Here is a 10,250-nt window from a genome sequence, read left to right as displayed (position 1 = left end):
AACCAACCAGCAGACAAACAATAACAATCCCGCAAGAAATACTCGACAAAATCAAAGAAAAAAGAAAAGCAAAAGCAAAATGGCAAAAATACAGAACCCGAGAAAACAAAAAACACTTAAACAAACTTGCAAAGGAAATAAAAAACAAAATAAAGGAGCACAACGATAACGAATTCGCAAAGTTCATAGGGACACTCTCCACACACGAGAACACCGACTATTCACTATGGAAAGCCACGAAAAAAATAAGGAAGCCAATAATACCCGTCCCGGCAATCAGAAAAGCAGATAACACATGGGCAAGAAGCAACGAAGAACAAGCTGAAGAATTCTCCAACCACCTCTGCAACACATTCACACCACACATTATCAACAACAGCAACCTCAAAAGTCATACGGAGGAGGATCCACAAACCACTACTACCACAGCCGACAAGGAATACACCATACCTAAAACATCGGCACAAGAAATTAGAAACATAATTGATAAAACAAAAAACAACAAAGCGCCAGGAATCAACCTAATCAATGGTAAAATCTTGAAAAACCTTCCGCCAAAAGCAATAAGACTAATGACAATAATATTCAATGCAATTCTAAGAATTCAATACTTCCCCAAACCATGGAAATTAGCACAGATCAAAATGTTACATAAACCAGGCAAAGACCCGCACCAAACTGCATCTTACAGACCAATATCACTGCTTCCAGTATTTTCCAAAATACTGGAAAAGATAATATACGACCGCATAAAACCAATAATAGAGACAAAAAAACTAATACCGGATCACCAATTTGGTTTCAGAAACAAACACTCCACGATAGAGCAAATGCACAGGCTTATAAACGAAATAATAGTAGCACTAGAAAACAAGGAATACTGCACAGCCCTCTTTATAGACATAGAGAAAGCATTCGATAAAATTAACCATGAAAGTCTACTTTTATTTGAAGTTTACTTATGAAAGTCAAACAATTAGGAAACAATTCCCGGAGCAAATACACCACTTAATAAAATCCTACCTAAGCAGCAGAACCTTTGTAATAAAAATCAAGGACACACATTCTCAAGTTAAAGACATCAAGGCCGGGGTACCACAAGGAAGCGTCCTAGGCCCAATACTATACACATTATACACGGCGAACATACCAACAACTACCAACAGCACAGTATTGACATTCGCGGACGACACAGCTATACTAGTCAGGCATACTAACCCAGAAACGGTAGTCAAAATACTACAAGAACATATCGTAAAAATAGAAAATTGGCTACAAGAAAAACAAATAAAAGCAAACCCCAATAAATGCAACCATATTACATTCACGCTACGGAAAAAGATACCACCAAACATCCTATTGAACGACACGCATATAACGCAAACAAAGCATGTCAAATACCTAGGACTCCACTTAGATCAAAAACTCACCTAGAAACTACACATCAAATCAATAGTAGAAAAAATACAGAAAACAAGGAGACAAATGCATTGGCTAACAAGCCGAAAATCCAAACTAAGCACAGAAAATAAATTAAAAATATATAAAACGATCATAAAACCAATCTGGACGTACGGAATACCACTATGGGGGACGGCAGCAATGAGCCATATAAACAAAATAGAGGTAATACAGGCTAAAATCCTCAGAACAATAGTAAACGGGCCTTGGTACGTCAGAAACGAAGATATACGAAGGGACCTGGGAATGCCAACGGTCAAGGAAGAAATTAGCAGATACTCCGAGAAATACAAATCAAGAATAGCAACACACATAAACCTGCTAGCTGCGGAAACATACAAAACCATAAATATGGACAGAAGACTAAAAAGGAAGCACCCAGCAGACCTAATAAAGGGCATAACCTAAGAAAAACTTCAGAGACTGTTAGAATTTTAATTTCCACCTGATTCAGTATCACGCTACTTCCTACTAGAAACTTCACTTTGATAGAATTACTTGATAACTTTATCTAATACCCAAGTGAACCATTTAGTTTAATATTTCTATCATTCATAAAAATTTATCGACTTCTAATTACGATACAACAAATAAGAACTACAATTCAAATTGATATTTTACAAATGTATTCAGTTCGTGTATTTTCGAGCTATCGCGGGGAGACGCGGTCGTTAGAATACGCGTCAACGGGAGTCGTAAATTCCCGTTACGATTAGAATAATCGACACCACGAATAGTTCGATCCCCGTATTTCGGTTAGGATAATAGGGGTAGTTGTTGTGGTATAACACTGGGAGTCACAGAGTTATAAAAAATATATATTTCCAACAACTTCAGATAATCACACACACTAGTAACGTCGCTTAGTATGAGGATTGCCTTGATCTTGCTCGGATTCTGACTGCCAATCTGATAGATGAAGGCTCTCGTGTCGGAGTAGACGTAGCGATTGATCAGATCCGACTTTGACTGAATCGAATCAACAGAATCAACCGAATGACCGAATGAATAGACGTCGACTGCTTGACTTCGACCGTGTGACTTGAGTGACTTGACTTGACTGACTGACTGACTCGTACTGACTCCTTTGTGTGTCTGACCTTTGGGACTTACGGAGGAAGCATCGGGATGTGAGTGGTTTTTTGAACGAAGTAAGCTGATTCGTTGTTCGTAGTTTCCGTTATGAACATGAGGACACGGACACGGTTACACCATTGGGTAAGACGTTAACGGTTAAAAAAAGGAGATGGAAGCATCCTACCGGCATGACTCGTGGGAAAATCCTGACATTTGCATTATACAAATGCCTGGTTTTCCCTAGCATACAATTAACAGTTTTTCCCGTCATAACTACCAGCTTACTCCGTAATTTTTAAGAACGTTCAATAAACCTAAGGACTTTTTTAAGTACTAGCTATAAACCGAAAATACTTGCAGGATTTAAGGTTTCTGCAAGCTAATGAGAATCTGTTTATGGTGGGCCTTAGCTTTATTGAGGGTTCTCTAACGACGCTTGGGTCTTGGCGGTCAGACATTAAGGTACGTCGCGCGGACCTTTTCACGCGACGTAACAGTTCGTGTGTTCTCATCTTAATCGATTAACCTATTACTTTGAAAACTAATATATGTGTATGTGTAGGAAATAGGAAGGATAATTAATAATGATGTCAGAAAATTTTCATCAAAAGTCATGAATGGTAATCCATTTGTTCACCTATAAGTTATCAATTGCAGTTAATAACCATTTTCTTAAGTAATTTCTCGTAACAATATCTCATTCATTAACCTTACTCTCATACCGAAAAGTAACCAATAATATATAAGTAACAACAAGAATACTTATAATTGACATATGCAATACCAAAAATCTTATCCAACCCGATTTCTTGAAGTATGTACTTATACTACTATTTAAACGTATTCGAATAATTTACACATAATTCTTTCAAATGAAAAATTTTGTATCTCAGTCTCTATCCCAGTCAATTGACAATTGCTCCATTATATAAATCAATAATTAATTCACCTCGACCAACAATTCGCAACAATCACTAGACTGCACCTCATACAGTACTTACCAATCCATCAATCCACAATTAATAAATCGAATTCATTATACAACACCCTGATCATCGCATACAATCGATCATTTCGTCAATCCACGAAAGCGAGAGAAACAGACATCTAAAGCGGATTCAAGCAACTCGCGTTCTCGAAAATATTATAATACGAAATGTCGCATCGTGTCGCCACTTTTCATCACGAAACGTCGAACGTTCTCTTTGTTGCGAATTCTCAACTAACTAGCGATCAGTCATTATGAAAGATATAGAAGCCATGCTGAGGGGGCAACAGAAGTACATCGCCGTTTGTTCCTACTGCGAGCAAGTCATGCTCGCAAAGGAGCGCGCCGAGAGAGTAAGGGTGAGAGGACAACATCCATCGAGAGTGCCGTCACGCCGAAGAGGGTCTGGTCTCCCCTTTGAACTTGCACGACGGCGCAGGCAGTTTGGCGTTAGGAGGACTAGTCCCTCCTAAAGGTCCAATCAACCAAGGATGACTCCCGATTACACGATCAGGGAGAAGACGAAGGAGTGCCCCAGCAGCGATACGAAAAAGATGATTCCGGGGCTCTCCCACCAATCGTCAGGACGATCATCGTGGAGGTTTTAGCCGGTACGAATCCGGCACTACCCGGCGCCCTCTTCCCGGAGGGCGCGGAGCGCCTATGAAGGTTTCCTCGACGAAGAAATGTCATTATGAATGAATTAACGCTCAAGGTGGAGGTAGATTGAATATATCGAGTGTTAGTGTAGTTTGGCACTTTATTTGCACTTTTAGTACATATGCAGAGTTTGATGTTCTGATCACGACGGTTGAACGATCTTCTTGAGACTGAAGATCGGTATCGGTATCGGACCGTTTCACGAACGGTAAGACGCTCTGATGAAGATTGTCCTAGAATGTTATCGCTTTCCCCAGCAGCAGCTGCGTCTGGTCCGTAGATCGTGACTTTCCGTCTCTGGGGTTTCCCTGGTTTACCTGTACTCTCGGGGGTGCATATCCTCTGGCATTGCCAAGTGTTTCCCTATGCTCTGACCCATTGACACTGAAGGTGTTTTTTTTATCTCTTAGTGATGTCCGCAGCATACGGTTTACAGCTTGGGGAAATAGGCAATTCGGGCTTTCCCATAAAAAGGGAGAGGTGCTGTCCGAGTCATAAACGGACAGCCACTCCAAATCCCGAACACTCTTGTTGACAACTTACTCACAGCATTTTTTTTCCTTCAGCTCGCCAGTATCGACGAGCTTTTATCATCTCGTGGAACACTGGAGCCGGTTCGTTTGAGCTCCCGGAAATCGAGTTTGACTGTTGGACGCTGGCAACGTTCTCCGTGGCGCGCAATTTTCAGCTCCGAAACTTCATACGCGCACCCGTTTAATGTCAGTTATCGCAGAATTTATGGAGCGTAACGACGTCATTAACAGCCGCGCGTTTTCTGCACCTCCGTTCCGAAAGGAGGAGAGGGTAAGTCTTTTAATCAGAAATCCGGTTAAGCTGCATACGTGGTACATCGACTCCGTTACTACACTTTCTTTATCGAAACCGTAAAATGCCGCAGAAATATAAATTAAGGAAATTTAGAGGATGCGTCATCTGGCTTATGGGCAACTGCAAAATAAACCTCTGAAAGTAAATTTTTAGTTTACGGCGAGATTATAGATGAGCAAGAATTATGTGATTATAAATTTAGAAGATATAATATGGTGTTGCAAAATTCCGAAATATTTTAATATCAAAGGCAGCAAATGGGTATTTGTAGCTATTAACGAATCGACGAAAGTATATGGAAGGTGTGTATGAAAATTGGCATTTTAGTTAGTAATCTCAGTTAGTATATTTAAGTAAAAGACGGCGATGAAAGGTATTAGCAAAAATGGTTAGCAATGAGAAATCATACTACGAATGTTCAATTAGCCCGTCATTAATATAATAAAATGCTCAAGAGAAATAATAACTTTTATCAAGAGAGGAATACGAACGATATTCGCCGAACATATGACAATAAATCATTTTTGTTCCGCTTGCTCGATAAGCCATCTTGATTGCAAATTCAGTTCGTATAGGATATTGTATAGTTCTATAAGATACTGAAATTTGTAGAGTATGCTGAAAAATTTACGTGTATGAAGATTGAAAATTTTCGCTAATTTCAGCATTAAATCGAATGGTAAAAGAAGCACGAAGCGAAAAATAGTTTGAAATTAAAGGTGGAAGGCGAATCTGCAACTGCGAAATCGATCGGCAAACAGCGGTGTAGCGGTATCCCCGCGTGCTGACTAAGGAGCTGACAGTGATTTTCGTATTGTTACAGAGCTACTGTCAACAGTGCTGACTGCTCGAGCGGCAGTTTCCAATTGGAACTTTGCTCTCTCGGAACGAACGAAATTTGTTGCAATTCACCGCAGTGTAAGATGCATCGAAGACCTCTTCTATGCTCCTTCGAACGGTCAAAGAGTGTACTCGACAGTTTTCAGAGACTCAGAAGTGGATCGAAATTCTTTCTCATTATTTCCGAGATTCTCCGACGAGACCTTCGCTCCCTTGAGAATTATTCCACTCTTCTACCATAGACAAATAGATAATTTTGATTGAAGAGCAATCAGACGCAATATGGTGGTTCTTCGATAAACAGTGAAAAGATTGCTTTTAGGAGACTAATGTCAATTTCTGACTATCGTAAGATAAATAATTTTAGATAGGTAATAGTTGTCACTATTTACAATATATTCAAATTATTGTCTCTTTTAATTTTTACAAAACCATTTAAATGATAGAAATATAGGTTTGAAGGAATCCTTTCACTGCAATTTTATCTCTTTAATTTTATGGAAGACAGTGGAAGTGTACGTGTTTATTATAGAAATTTATTTCTATGACACTTCAATATTTTACCTTCATAACGTCTATCAAAAAAATGTCATGTTATAAAGTTATCGTTATCGTTTATTACTGTTTATTAGAAATCCTTTACTTGAAAAACATAATCATTCAAAAAATTAACTATTATTAACCGTTACTAATTTGACAAAATAAAAATATCGATAGAGTCATATGAATAAGATTTATATACTCTGTTGAAACTTGAATGAAATTTATCTTAAGAAAACGTAACGACTTTTCCATGTAACACAGTATGATGTTCAAAGCGCAAGCGACTTCAAGTAGGTAAGTCTCGCAGTGCCATAGGTTAGTGCACTCGATTCGTTCCTTTCTCTGATAATCGATCATTCAAGTAACTAGTATTCAGATAATTGATATTCCCGTTAATCGACATACGGACTATCGACGTTTCATTGCATGTCATTGCTGCACTTCACTGACCCACGCCAGCAAAGTTCAAAGACAAGTTAGAAGGTATGAAAAGCACACTAGTTGTTATAAGAAATTACGTTAACATCATCCATCATTAATAGACTGCCGATATTTATGTATTTAAGGAAAATTTAAACATGCAAAGATGCAAAAAATGCACGTAATATACATAAATATATAAAATATCCGGAGTACCTCTTATAATATTTATTTATTTTATATAATAACAAATAAAACAAATCTGTATTTGAGTCTTTGCTTTAGATATGTATAAATATATAAAGTATATATAAAGTATAATGATGAATAGAACTTCTGAAGAAAATAAATATGATTGGAATTAAATTTTTGACATAAAATTTCTTCCAATTAATTCTAAATAAATGTGTCTTACTGATAAATTTCTGAGCGAAAATTACGTAAATTCTTATTTGTAAATTGTTTCGGCGAGTAACAAGTGCATAAATTAATGAATGATGAGATATTATAAGTTGAAGCATCTATTGCATTATGTATAAAAGGTATAATATGCTGTTGGATATAATGATGAGATTACGTTTACAGTATAATATAAGAAATGAGTTGCATTTTAAAGAGGACGACGATGAACACTACACGCAATATTTCTATACAATAAATTATTGAATGATACTCTATGAATTATTTCGTTAAATTCTAAAAAATTACTCGAATATTGTTATAAATATAAACTACTTTTTAATATATAGTATTAGGTCATCCCATAAGTTCGTGCCGACTTTTGTGTATACATTTCATGTGTCGATTCATAAACGTACGGCGATAAGGGACCAATGCACTTGAAAAATGGGAAAAAGTTGTACAACGAGAGGGGGATTACATTTTTTCATGAAACTGAAAGATATGTAAACAATCTTAACATATATAACCGCTCGAAAAACGGAACGAACTTATGGAATGACCTAACATATATTAAATTTGTTAAACTGTATATGGGTTAATAACAGCTTGTAGTTGATTACGTCAAAGTCAGCTATTCTTTCTAATCATCTTTATTTCTATGGAGATATGTATAATTTTATGTGCTAGACTAGGTTAGATGCGTAGTAGAAATACTTGTATGTGAATATCAGTGTGTGGAAGTATGTGTGTGCGCGCAGTCTCGGAACAAATGAATGTAAACTGTTTCAATCGGTTAACAATCGGGTATCGATGAATATCTTAGAAATCGCTCATCAAATAAATATATAACTATTCTAATATTAATTCCAAATGTAAATTTGGTGTTCCTATACCAATATTTCGGCTATCAAGATCCAAAATTCTCAACAATTTCTACAGAAATATAAGGGAAATTTAAAATGTAAACATTATGCACAAGATTCTGTAGAATGTCATTACAGCGTAATACTGAAATCCAAATTCCATGATGCGCGTCAAGAAATAGGCAAGAATTTCTACGAGAGTTCGGCAGTTAAAACATGATAATCCGTCGTTCACGTGATACGTCCGATTAATTTTGAAGAAGCACTCTGCGTAATGGAACAAAGGAATTATTTACACTAACAAAAGTTTCAGAAGCTAACTTCGAATTCTATGTAACTTCAAACCCTTTTGAGAGAAAACGAATTCCTATACAATGCACCTTAATGTCGTCTACAGTCTCGAAATAATCGACAGATTCCGTTCTTCTGTCACGCCTTTGTTCTTTTCCTTTCGAACAGATAAATAAGGAAATTCAATTAAAACTTCCATAAAGTCGCGGGTCCGTTAATAAACTTTCTCGTTAAATTATAAGCCAGATAACGAATCAAGAAGTCTATGAAATTTTGTTAATCAATTCACTCTATTGACTGGTATCAAATGACGAACTGTAGATTCGATCAATGAATTCAGTAGTGGTTAGGTTACGGGGTAACGTAATGGAATCTGATTAAGATTGTTTGATTGTATAAATAAAATCTTTGCTAAGTAGTTGCGTAAGTGCTTCGTTTATTCGAAACGAATGTTGGTTGTATAATAATACTCAAAGCTGTTGCCCGTATAAATACTGATCTATGATCGAAGTTGGTCTGTGATCAAATCGCTTTATTAAAACAAAAGTTCAGTAGTAGAAGTATTCCGTGAAACAATGACGTTAATTGAACTTTTACGTTTGAGCAAATTACTTTCTATTGAACTATATGTTTGAGGTTGTTTGAAAATTAAGGCGTACATCAATATATGTATGGTTCTCAAATCATTTACGAATTTAAAACAGAAATTCAAAACGTTTCTCAACAAGATCGAATCTCAATTATACTCAGGTATCACCAAGAATTTTAAAAAAGGACCTGTCGAAAAGATTGTTGTGATTATTTAGCTGATAATGTTTTCCATATAAAGCTATAACGAATCAAAGTATATGTGTGTTGAACAAAATTTTTATGTTTTCTAGATTAATGCTCATTTTATTACAAAAAATATTTTAGAGCTCTTAAGGAGAAATTCTTCATTTAATGACCAACAATCTACAATAAAAAATTCCCATATTACGGAAACATCCTTCCTTGTAATGTCGTGATTTCTATGGTACTTTTATGATACCGACCTAAATCACAAGCGAAAAATACCTATAACTTGTTGTACTTTATACCCATCATATGTTAAAACGCAACACAGTCGAACGATGATTCGCGATCATATCGATTGACAGTTCTCCGTTGTGACTTTTAATCACGATGGATTTGTGGTAACGCAATCGTTTCATCTTCCATGTTATTCCCTGTCGATGAGGCTGCGGCTTAATACACGCTGCGACCGCGTCATAATCTGTCATTAAACCGCAACTGACGTGAGCACAAAGACAGCGAAGCCTCTTCGCAGGGAACACGTTCGGTTTTCATTGTGGATTTCTCCATGTCTAGGGAGCATCGTATTGCTGGTTTAATGATAACACGATTCATGTACGCCACATAAAGCATGGAATACTATTTGATCATTGTCATACAGGACAGCATTGTAGGTTAATTTCTCTTATTCGGAAGATTGGTTTAGTATATTAGAGCAAGGTATACTGATTAATTTGCAAGTTGTAATTTGAAAAAGTTTTTCAATTTATCGGATATGGATGATTTTTTTTACTTATTGAAGCAATTATTGAATTATGTAGGTAAGCCTTTCATAAATGAAATATTTCTCGAGCGTTTGTTTGAAATTCAAGTTTTAAAAATATCTGTAAAAACTTATTCTGAAGCTATATATTAAAAATATATAATGAGGATTATATTAAATATTTTTGACTCATCATTTAATACCAAATGCTCGAAGTTCTATATTCTCATTTCAAGCTGAAAATATCAAATTTTTATCAAAGAGAATATCAAAGACCTAATCCTTTCCATCATAAACGACTGGAAGCGGCCTAGAGAATTTGTTATATAGATTCGAGAGG

At 36.3% G+C, this 10,250-nt stretch overlaps 1 long non-coding RNA gene across 1 annotated transcript; it reads left to right on the top strand.

Moving 5' to 3' along the window:
- Positions 1 to 1,895: 1,895 nt before the first annotated feature.
- LOC126919479 (uncharacterized) lies at positions 1,896 to 6,576 on the top strand. The gene is made up of 2 exons (XR_007711666.1): positions 1,896 to 4,990; positions 5,838 to 6,576. It is a non-coding gene; the product is annotated as an uncharacterized LOC126919479 (long non-coding RNA).
- The last annotated feature ends 3,674 nt before the right edge of the window (positions 6,577 to 10,250 follow it).

This window comes from Bombus affinis, chromosome 8, assembly GCF_024516045.1.
Source record: "Bombus affinis isolate iyBomAffi1 chromosome 8, iyBomAffi1.2, whole genome shotgun sequence".
Lineage (NCBI taxonomy): Eukaryota > Metazoa > Arthropoda > Insecta > Hymenoptera > Apidae > Bombus > Bombus affinis.
The sequence above is the reverse complement of the archived record's forward strand: the minus strand, read 5'-3'. Positions and strand labels throughout refer to the sequence as shown.